This window comes from Felis catus, chromosome B1, assembly GCF_018350175.1.
Source record: "Felis catus isolate Fca126 chromosome B1, F.catus_Fca126_mat1.0, whole genome shotgun sequence".
Taxonomy (NCBI): Eukaryota; Metazoa; Chordata; class Mammalia; order Carnivora; family Felidae; genus Felis; species Felis catus.
In genome coordinates this window covers 160,919,832-160,931,658 of record NC_058371.1, presented here as the reverse complement: position 1 = coordinate 160,931,658, position 11,827 = coordinate 160,919,832, and the positions used below count along the sequence as shown (strand labels likewise).

General features: G+C 41.4%; 1 long non-coding RNA gene across 1 annotated transcript; it reads left to right on the top strand.

Moving 5' to 3' along the window:
* The first annotated feature begins 1,257 nt into the window (after positions 1-1,257).
* LOC111560055 lies at positions 1,258-10,296 on the top strand. Its single transcript, XR_002741531.2, has 2 exons — positions 1,258-1,346; positions 10,066-10,296. It is a non-coding gene; the product is annotated as an uncharacterized LOC111560055 (long non-coding RNA).
* Positions 10,297-11,827: the final 1,531 nt, after the last annotated feature.

The following is an 11,827-nucleotide window of genomic DNA, read 5'->3' as shown; positions in this document are numbered from 1 at the left end:
CAGATTTATTTTCCTTTTATATTGGGTCAATACATCTTTTAATTTTTCCTAATACTTTATTTTTTGCTGTGACATTGTCATCATATAGCCAGCTTCTCATTGATTTCATGTATAAATTCTACCAGAATAATGTATTTCATGTTTTGTAAGTAATAAAATATAGTGATGTCTTTAAGACACTTCTGTGAAAAATTAAAAACATTTTCACATACTCACTTATTTTTATAATAGCTTTTACGCTTTAAAAGTCTGGAGAATATGACTTGTCTTATGGAAATAAAGTTAAAAAAAATAAAAACAAAAACTACAGGGTTCACAACTACCCCTCAGATAAAGTCTACACTCTTTTGCTTAGTATTCAAGTCCTTCCATACCCTGACTTCTGATCTGCCTTCATAATCTTACCTTCCACTCCTCATTAGTACTTAATGTTAAACCATTATTCCAGGGTCATCACCTATAAAATGTGTTAATAATCTTTACTTCTAAGTGTTTCTGTATAAATTAATCATGAACTCACTGAGCTTTGAGGTTAGCGCAGAGTGAGTATTCAAAAACTAGGAGGACACATAGAAGAGATGCAGAGTTGGGTCTAAATCTCAAGAGAACTGCTCATGATGACATCATTACTCTCTCTGAGCCTCAGTTTCCTCATCTGTAAAATAGAGATATACTATTAGATAGGGCTTAACATAAAGCACCTAGCACGGAATCTGGTACAAAGCAGGCTCAAGGTAGGCACACGTTATGAGTGAATGAATGGATGCTACTATTCTCCATGGACAGCAAGAGAAATTGACATAGATTTCCAAAGACTCACTGTAAACCCACTGAGATCAGTTCACCTCTCCAAACCACAGAACATGTGCTCTCAGAAGGCAGAGGCAAAGCAACTTTATTGGAATCACTTTCCAAAATTTATTCCAGAACTCAGCTTTGCTCAGAAGAGCTGATCTGAAATCTGGCTGCCTAGGAGGGCTGGCTCTGGACACAGTGAAAGAATGAACAGTGAGTTACCTTGGCAAAAACTGGCCTGGCCAATTACCTGAAGCAATAATCAGACACAGATTAATTCATTTATAAACTTTACCGAGCAGATCTTATCTCTAAGAGACCTTTTACCCTGGGTCACCTCCCCATGGAGAATGGGAGATGACAGAGTTAACAAAGTAAAAGGCACCTCTACATTCACCTATTTTTAAATTTAGAATCTGGAACTTGAGAATTTATGTAATAAACAAAACAGAACCTTGAAATGGAAACTTCAATCTCTACTACAGTCCAGAGAGACAGATACTTAGTATCAAGCAGCAGGGGCGGAAAGGACAAACAGCAAGTTAACTGAGGTAGGAAGGAGAAGAAAAGAGAAACCATCCTGGGGGTTTGGGGGGGGCAGAAAGAGGCCAAATGAAAAAAGAAAAAAAGAAATCACCACAGAGTCTCAGAGGAAACAATAATTTTATAAGAGAAAGAGGTGAAGTTTTGATGCTGAGAAATCAAACCCGACAGGGAAAGGAGAGAAAACTAATATATGGGGTACCAGGGGCCCTGAGCTGGGCCCTTGCACACTTGCGATTATGACTCCTGTATTTCAGATGAGGAAAATAAAAAGTGACTGAATGAACTTTACAGAGTGATTAGAACAAACATTTCAGCCAGGTCTCTGGCAACATAAGAAAAAAAAGAAGACAAAGAACTAACCAAGTACCATTATTGCATTTGATTGTCACTCCTGGTCTTTATCTCCTCCGCAGTATGTCAGTGAGGTTTCTGATCAAGCCCAGTTGTGGGAGTGAGTACCACCGCTCCCCACTTATAGGTAAAGACAAAGATCCTCTCTTATGCACTGTTGTCCCCTAGAACAGTGGCTTGTACATAATAGATGTGTCACAAAAGCTAGTTGAAGAATTAAACATACTAAAGAAGGTTCATGTTCAATTTTTTTTTTAACAACAAAGGTTTAAGGCCTTACATAAGGCAAACTCATCTTCCAATCAAGTACCCCTGAAAATACTCAGCTTTCTCTCCTGCCTTTGGCTTTCTGCCATCAGTTGCTGATGCCATTGAGATTAATAAAGCTAACAGAATTCCTCTTGCAAGAAATGGATAGAGGAAAACAACCCCACCAGAGCGCTTAATTATGTAAACCCCTTATGTTATATAGTGCTTGGTACCCTTGGTTATTTTCCAGTGATACTGACTCTCTGGTTCCTCGAAATGAACTGTGTCTTGTTCAGTCTTTTTCCTTCCACATATCCCACGGGCAGACCTTCAAACTCTAGGGGTTCAATAAATGCTTCATTGATACTAACAGTCTGACATGGGGGTTAGAAATGCCTTCTTTGTTGGGGTGCCTGGGTGGCGCAGTCGGTTGAGCGTCCGACTTCAGCCAGGTCACGATCTCGCGGTCCGTGAGTTCGAGCCCCGCGTCAGGCTCTGGGCTGATGGCTCGGAGCCTGGAGCCTGTTTCCGATTCTGTGTCTCCCTCTCTCTCTGCCCCTCCCCCATTCATGCTCTGTCTCTCTCTCTGTCCCAAAAATAAATAAAAATGTGGAAAAAAAATTAAAAAAAAAAAGAAATGCCTTCTTTGCATCTGTTTTTGAAAAAAATTAAATTATCACCCTCATTCTTCAAGCATTTCTGGAAATCAACCTTATTTAAGCTAAACGATCAGTAGATTAGGCTGATAAAATCGTCTGGAATCCCTTTTAGTTCTAGTTTTGGTCTCCTTATCTCTTGTTTCGATAAGCTTCTTACCTGGCTTCTCTGTCCACAAGTTCTTCCCTTCAACTCATTCTTCACACTGCTACCCGAATGATGTTTGCAAAACACAACTTTGTTCAGGTCTCTGTCCTCCTAAAGTTTTTAAGAAAACTTTAATGGCCACTTGCTTGTAGAATGAAGTTCCAATGTCCCTGGTATTGTAACCAGGATATTCCAAAGTCCAACAACAGCCTACCTTTCTGCCTCAACACCTTAAATCTGTCCATACATCCTATGTTCCAAGCTCAACTAACCATTAGCTGAATACGTCATGGATTTTCAAGCCTTGGTATTGTGTTCCATCTGTTTCTTCACCCTAGATGGCCCTTCTCTCCATTTTTCATCTACCAAACTCCGACTCATCCTCTAGGACCCAAATTAAGTTTCACTCCTGTACAAAACCACCTCAGAGATCCCCGAATGGAATTAATTATTCCTTTACTGTGTTCCCATTATACTATATGCCGCTAATAAATACTTACCGTGTGTTTCTGTAATGGTTGGTTGTATAATGGCGTCTTTGCTGCTAGTCCAGAAGCTCTTTGACAGCAGGCCCCATAAATTTATTATTCATGTTTATTTCCTTCACACTGGTGAGCCCAGGGTCTTGCACAGAGTAGAAGACTGATAATAATGAATGAATGAATGAATGAATGAATGAAAAAAGAATGAATGAAAGAATGTATGACATAATATAGTCAGTGAACCATCAGCAATTTTTTTTTATTTTTTTTTTTTAATGTTTATTCTTGAGAGAGAGAGAATGGGGGAAGGGCAGAGAGAGAAGGAGACACAGAATCTGAAGTAGGTTCCAGGCTCTGAGCTGTCAGCACAGAGACAAACGCAGGTCTCAAAGTCACAGACCCCGAGATCATGACCTGAGCCGAAGTCTGACGCTTAACCAACTGAGCCACCCAGGCGCCCCAGCAATTGCTTAATCTGTGGAGTGAGACAGCTGAAGTTTCTGAATTGGAACACTTGGCTCGGCCCCTTCACAACCAAGGGAGCAAATAGATGCACTTAACTGAAAATAGACATTTTGCCTAAAATAAGGAAAGGTATCTTCTGAAGATGATGTCTCATCCTGATGGCTTTGGCCCACTAAACATTTAATGAAAGCAGGCTGCTTTCTCCTTATTCTGCTTCTACCCTTGTATTGTGGTTGCCCTTGGCCCAAATTGCTCAGTGTTCAGCACCTGGGAGGTGCCCCAGCCCCCGCCCAGACCTGAAGCCCAATCAGCAGTGCCTCTCAGACCAAGAGTGTGCAGGGCTCCGGGTTTTCCATAACCGGTCAGGATCCCAGTGCCAGCCACCAAAGCAGCAGCAACATGCCCAGGAGAAATACTGGACAGATATGAAGGAGTCAGGAAGGTGGTAGAAAGCACAGAAGGGGACCAGGGTGTGTGGACGGCAGATGATAGAGGCCAATGGAAATTCCTCTATAAGGGCTCGTGGGCTGGAGAACCTTCCACATGAAGGTTGACTCCCATCTCTGGCTCCTGGGCACAGTCCCTGTGATCCCTGGTGACTCCTGGCAAGACAAGGACTTGGATCCTAGCTGAAGACCAGTTATCTGGTGCTAGAACCAAATGTATTCAAAACCGTAAGGGAAATTAAGTTTGCTTTCAACCACCCACCCTATCTTTGTGGTGTGACTGTTGATGAGCAAAAAGGGGTTTGAAGGGAAAGTTGGAGAAACAGAACGCCTTTATCTCCCTTATCGTGTCAACATATTGTGAATATGTTTTTAGTAGTATTTATTTTAGCAATCTTAAAACTGGCGTGACATAAGAGAGGATTTCCAACAGGACAATGCCAAGTGACATCATGACCATATTAAGATATGACAGGCAGGGGATTCTTATCCATACGGCACCATGGATAAAATCTTAGCCCATCTGCCCAGCTAACCTAATCTGAATGTAAAGGGGGATGGGTAACTTTTGCTCTAGATTGTAGAATTTTGGCTACAAGTAATTGAATTAACAAGACATGAAAACCTTATTGAACAGCTTCATGGCTCCCTGGTTATGAAGGAGCGGCCACCTCTGCTTCCTCAAAACAGCCTGGAAAATAGATCCTCACAAGGCAGCAGAAAGGAAGACACTTAGCAGAACTGATGATCAAAGTATCTGGCTGCCTGTTAGGGGAAGCTCTCCGGGTTGTGTTTACCAACTCCCTGCTTCTCTTCCTCCTAAACACAGAAGAAAAACAAAGTGGGATCCTGAAGTGCATTTCAGAAACCCCCATACAAAATTCAGGATTAAAATCAGGGACAATCAGAGCTACAGAAACAATTGAGTTACTAGGTTAAGATAGATGCTGACACAGAAGCACAGGAAATGCCAGAGACAAGATCCACAATGTAAAGGGGAAAAAAACATAAGCCTCTTAAATATTTTGACTGATTTTCCTCCAGAACCTCTCAGGGTTATAGTTATATATTTAGATGAGTGTTCTCCCTCTAATTAAGGAAGACAAGTCATGTATAAAAATAACCCTAGGAGGCAACAGGGGGAGGCAAGTTCTCTAAGATTTATATGTACTATGTGTTTGATGCAAGAAGAGGGAGAGAACTTCCTGGCCGGGGGAATAGAGATGACCTCACTGGGGGAGAGAGAGGGCAAATGGACTGTGTCTTCAAGGATTTCGACAAGCGGAGATGAGAGTGAAGGGCATTCAAGAAGAGAGCAATATGGATAAAGGCACAGAGACAATTCAGTTTGGTTGATGGGTAAGACTCATCCATTATTAAAGCAAGGCAAAACTGGGATGGGAGGGTGAGCTGGGACCAAGTCATAAAGGCCTTGATCACAAAGCTCAGTCTGCACTTGGTAAACAATACGGAGTCGTTGAAGGTTTATGGGCAGTGATGTGATCTAAACTCTGATTTTTGGATTGGTTGATGGTTTATTTCCCAGTGAGAAGGTAGGGGATAGATGTGACCGGGGAGGAGAGTGGGAAGGAAAGGCCATTTGGGAGACAACTGCAATAATCTGATGACAGGAGATGATGGTTAAAACTATTGGAACAGAAACATCTGATAATTCTACGATAGTGATGGTCTGGAATAAGCAAAGAAACCTTTAAAGGTGATTAAATCAAGCAGAGCCGTCTGTATGAGCATCTGAAAGAAGCATGGCAGTGGGACTCCAATGTTTTTGCAGTTCATGGGATTAAAAGGTCAAGTCCACAGTGACTGGTTTCCTGAAAGGTTGACATGGCTATTAATGGAAGGGCCAAGTACCCACCCCCTGCTGGGAAAACAGTCACTCTGGAAGCCAGAGATCTGGAAAAGCATCTTCAAGTATAAAATGTGATAAATATATTAAGAAACAGATGATGACATAAAGAACTGTTCTAGAATTCACAGAAGGAGAAATATCAATGGCCTATAATATTTAATAACTGAAACCTCACTAACAACAAAAAATAACAAATAAAAAGATAATGTTTCTCACCAATCAGCTTTTCAAAGATTTTTTGAACTTTTTAATATTCCGATTAGGGAGAGTACAGAGCCATTTGGCGATATGTAATAAAAGTCTTAAACCTCCTCATGCTCTTTGGTTCAATTATTTCACTTCTAGAAATGATGTTAAGGAAATAATCATTGATATTTGCGAATACCGAGTTTGTTTATATTATCAAAAATTGGAAATAACCCAAAAGTCCATAATTAGGGATTTCTTAAATAATGTTTTGTCGATCCATACAAGGAAATAACCATGCACCATTTAAAAGTACACTGCAAAACATTATGTAGTGACGTGGAAATTGGTTCATTATATATTAATTGGAAAACCATATATGAGCAAAACAGTATATGAAATATAATACCATTCTTGAAAAATATATGATATAGGATTGCTGCAATCAACCAGGCTTCTCTGAAGGGTAAGGTAATGAGTGATAGTATTATTTTTTTATCTTTTTGGTAAGGTGTCTATAACAAACATTTACTACCATATTGAGAAAAACAGGTATTTTTAAAATTTTTTTTTCAACATTTATTTATTTTTGGGACAGAGAGAGACAGAGCACGAACAGGGGAGGGGCAGAGAGAGAGGGAGACACAGAATCGGAAACAGGCTCCAGGCTCTGAGCCATCAAACCAGAGCCTGACGCGGGGCTCGAACTCAAGGACCGCGAGATCGTGACCTGGCTGAAGTCGGACGCTTAACCGACTGCGCCACCCAGGCGCCACAAAACAGGTATTTTTAAAACCAGAACTGGTTAGTAGGCCTTGGCACTGTAATTATTGTCACAAATATTTGTTGAGCACTTACTATGGACCAGTACATCTAGGCGGTGGGAAAGCAGGCGATATCCCTGTTCTCATGAGACTTATGATTCAGAAGATGTCATTTTTATTGCTCAGTCAGTTAAAGTGGAAAAGATAAGTACCTTTCAAGCAAGTTTCCTTCAGCTGCCAATAACAACATCTAGTTCAAATTGGCTTTGGCAAAAAAAAGAAAAAAAAAAGGAAAAAAATATTCAGGAGTTCGCAAAAGTGAAGCCCATGAAAAACTGACTCCACATACGGCTAGATTATTTGGAATCTCCAGTACTTGGTATCTCATGAAATCTCAGCCTACTTTTCTTTGTGACTGTTCCATCATCAGCCAGGCTTTCCTGATAGGGTCAACATGGCTGTCAACAAATCCAGGGTTGTATCCAATGTCCTCAACAACACTAGGCAGAAATAGAGATACTATTTTTCCAATAGTTTAAAGACAGAGACAGAGAGAGAAGGAAAAAAAGGACAAGTCCAGTTGGTTCTGACAAGGCCACATTCCCATCCGTGAACCACTCACCGTGGCCTGAAGAACGTAACGCTATCATGGGCCAATCCTAGGTCACATGGCTTCTGCTGAACAGGGACTGAGAGTGGAGAAGACGTTTTCCCCAAGGAAAACCATAAGACTATTACCAACAGAACAAGAAATGGATGCTGAGATGGTAAAACAAATGAGATGTCCACTATAACCTTCTGGCAGAAGTGTAGAAACCTGATGAACAAGTTGGAGTCCTTGTGTCAAAGCACGAAAGTTAGCCCAAAAAAAGCAAGCTTCATTTGACACTGTAATGTACACAGACACTGTGAACATCACCCGGCAAATTTGCTTTTAGACTCACATCAACCTAACTGTAGATGTATTTGGAAAATATGTTTATTATATTATATTTATATTACATTATATAAAATATATTAATATATTTACTTACATGCATATGTTGACATATGAATATCTCATACATATGACAGGTAAACAGAGGATCAACTATGTTAGAAATCAGTTCATTTGGCAGGTGATGTGAAGGGGACCCAACATTTTGCTGCTACACGGTAGCAAGACCAGCCCCGGAACTCTGACTTACCTCTCTCCTTTCTCATTTCTACTGCACCTTGAGGACTCTCTACCCTGTACAACTTCAGCCAACAATAATTTTTCAGACTTTTAAGATTACACTGTAAATGAAGCACACTGAAAACTTTAATAGATCAGCTCATAAACACCTCATTTTTGCTCTGGCTGAAGATTAAACGGTCTCCATCCATAGGAATAACTAGCTAATTAGCAACATATGTCCCCCATTTATCCCTAAGGCTCACTTCAAGTATGTGCTTCCTTTATTAATTATTTTCCATAAGTATTTTAAAATTTCAAAGCTCACACTTAATGCTAAGAAATCGGGCTTGCCAAATCTATTCAGAGCAGAACATCTGTCATTCTATTCATAGTTCTACCCTGTGCTCACCTGTCTCTCTATAACCGGGACCAAGATTAATAATGTTCAGTTCTAGAACCTGGGTACGTATGGGGGATGCTGAGTTTGGGGAATAAAATCAAGATCTCCTAATTAGGATTACGGTACAAGATCAGAACTGGTCCAGCAGTAAGTCTGATTTGATGCTGAGTGAATGAGTATAAGTCACTGCCCTTAATAACTTCCTTTCCACCTGTGCACTTGGTCAAAGACCCTATTAGCAGCTGTGTCTACGATTCCAGGGCTCAGGGACTTCCTCCAGGTTCCACCTCCCATTCTTTAACTTTGAACCCTATTGTTTTGGTCTGGTTTCCCTGGTTCCTTCCTGTTTCCTTGAATCTGGATTTTCCCTCTTTGCCTATTCCCTTTAGGTTGATAACTGGGTTGCCTGACTTGCCTCACTCCATCTTGGACCTTGAACAATAAGCTCTGTAGCCCTTGGCCAGTCCTTTCTATCCTTCCCTGTAACACGCCATGGTGAGTCCAGCTAGACTAGGAGTAGCCATTGTCCAGTGGCCTGGACCCTTGCTTGTCTGAGAAGAGAGACTGAAAACTGAATTCTCTTGAATGGGGCTCCTGGAGTCCATTTAGTCTAAGATGAAGATTACATCTAGGATGGAGCAGGGAGCTCAGTGACAAATACTAACTGAACACCTATTATGTACCAGGTACTACTCTAGATGCTGGGGATATAGCAGGGAACGAAACAAAGACTCCGGCCTCATGGAGTTTATAATAGAAGTTGGAAAAGACAGATATATAAACAACTAGACCAAATAATAATAATTATAAGTCAGGTTAGAATTGTGCTATAATAACAATAAAACAGGGAGGGGCCCCTGGGTGGCTCAGTTGGTTGAGCGTCCGACTTCAGCTAAGGTCATGATCTCATGGTTCATGGGTTCAGCCCCTGTGTGGGGCTCTGTGCTGACATCTCAGAGCCTGGAGCCTGCTTAGGATTGTGTCTCCCTCACTCTGCCCCTCCCCTGCTCGTGCTGTCTCTCTGTGTCCCTCAAAAATAAACACACATTAAAAAAAATTAAAAGTAAAAGAATAAAACAGGGTGGTATGGACAAATTCTAGGGTAGTTAGGGAAGACCTCTTGAGGAGAGATATGAGCGACAAGGAGGTGGCCTCAGGAAGATTCGGGGGAAAAGAGTTTTGAAGGAGAGAAAGAAACAGATATAAAGGCGCTGAGGCCAGAATGAGCTTGGCATCTTCCAGGGATGGAAAAAAAGACCAGTGGGGCTGGAGCCTCGAGACAAAGCCGTAATCGACAAATAAATAATTTGCTTTAAACATGAAAGGGGGCTCAAAAAGTCAGCTTAAGAGCGTGCCAATTTTTCTTCCCAATTCAACCAAGATTGCAACATAAAATGTGATGTGTACTTGTACATGTTTGTGTGGGCACAAATCTTATTGGCAGCTCTGGTAAATAAACGTAGGACTAGTTGAGGTCTCCTTGACACCCATCCCAACTGTGAACACAGCCTCTGATAACATTGTTTTGTCACTTTTCACTCCCACCAGCAATGAAGACAGATAAATGGCTTCCTGACAAATGGCCCCATTTTCCAGGGCCCGGGGCTCTGAAGGAAGGAGACATGAAGGAGACGTGAGCTTTGGAACATTTCTTGGGGTGGACTCCTTAAAGGGTTCATGGCCATGAGCCCTCTGAGTCTACGCCAGAAGGAGCCACTGCATTAGTTCTTCTGAAAAATTAGATTTTGCTTGCAGCTCATTAAAATTTCAAAAGGCTTATGAAATGGATTCCAGACTAACTATGTACCATTATAATTTGCAACAGAAAATACCTGTTCATAGAAACGATAGGGACTTAAAATGAAAAATACTTTATATTTGCCTGTGTCTAGCCACAGTGCCCTAGGGAAGGTAAAAATCTGTCATTTCTGGGAGGAGATTTTCCCCTAGGTTGTATTCTTCCCAGGGATGACAGCTGTGGAGGGTTGAATAGTGTCCCTCCAAAATTCGTGTCCACCCAGAACTTCAGAACGTGACCTTATTTGGAAATAGTCTTTGTAGACATAATTCATTAAGTGGAGGTCATACTGGATCAGGGTGTGTTCTAAATCCGAGGACTGGTGTCTCTGTAAGAGAAAAGAGGGGAGACTCAGATACGGAAGGAGGCCATGTGAAGATGAAGGAAGGGATCGGAATGATGTCGCGGCAAAGCAAGGAACAAGAAAGACTGCTGGAAACCACCAGAAGTTAGCAGAGGCAAGGGAGGATTCTTCCCTAGAGACTTCGGATTGTGGCCCTGCTAACACTGTGGTTTCAGACTTCTAGCCTCCAGAACTTAAAACTATTGTTTTAAGCCATCTAGTTTGTGGTCATTTGTCACTGCACTGCCAGGAAACTAATACAACAGCCATGGTGCCTTCGCCCCGGCACCAGAAGAGAGAGAGAAACTTCCGGGTGATGGGGTTCAATTGTATCTACACTAGCAAAGTAGAAAATGGAGTAGTTATTTGAGTACTTATTTGATGAATTTGACCAACGACAAGTTGGGATTAGGAAATTGTGTGGGGTTAAAAGGTGGGGCTTTGCAATTAGAATGTCTGTGTTGGATCTTAACGCTGTCATTTACCTCGTGCAAGATACTCAACTGGAAGCCTCAACTTTTCCTACATAAAATGGTGACTTGCCTCCCAAGATGGCTAGGAGATTCAAGAGAAAAAATCCCTGTGAAGAGCCTAGCAGGCACCTGTCGCATAGTAAGCCCCCAGTAAAGGGGAGCTGCTATTTTCACTGTTCTATTATCACCCCTCCTCCATCTTCAGAAATGCTTCCTACCCGTGAAGGAAGAAATGAGTGGTGATTTTCAAATGTGCTTTTAGACTCTGTTCCTCTTCTGTTCTATGTTCAGCAACCACTCAGCAGGACCAATCTATAAACTAAAAGTACAGAATGTTCACCAGTTTGGAATGAAAGACAGCATTGCTATGTTCACAGAAAGTCCAGACCCCCAAAACATATTTTGAAACAATTTCTTGCCAGTCCCAAGATATAAACATTACCCCCCCCAAAAAAATGTGTTTTAAGGACAACACATTTTCAACAACAGTATTTTCAACAACAGTATTTATTGAGAGCTCATCGTATGCCAGGCACTTTCCAAATGTTTTTCAGTTAGACCTTACGACAGTTCTGCAACTAGGCTATAATAATCCTGTTTTACAGATGAGAGGCTTAGGCTCAGAGATGCTTCTAACTGAGGATTCCAGACTGACTGCAAATGAAAGCAGGAGATAAAAGTAGCACTGGGGACAGG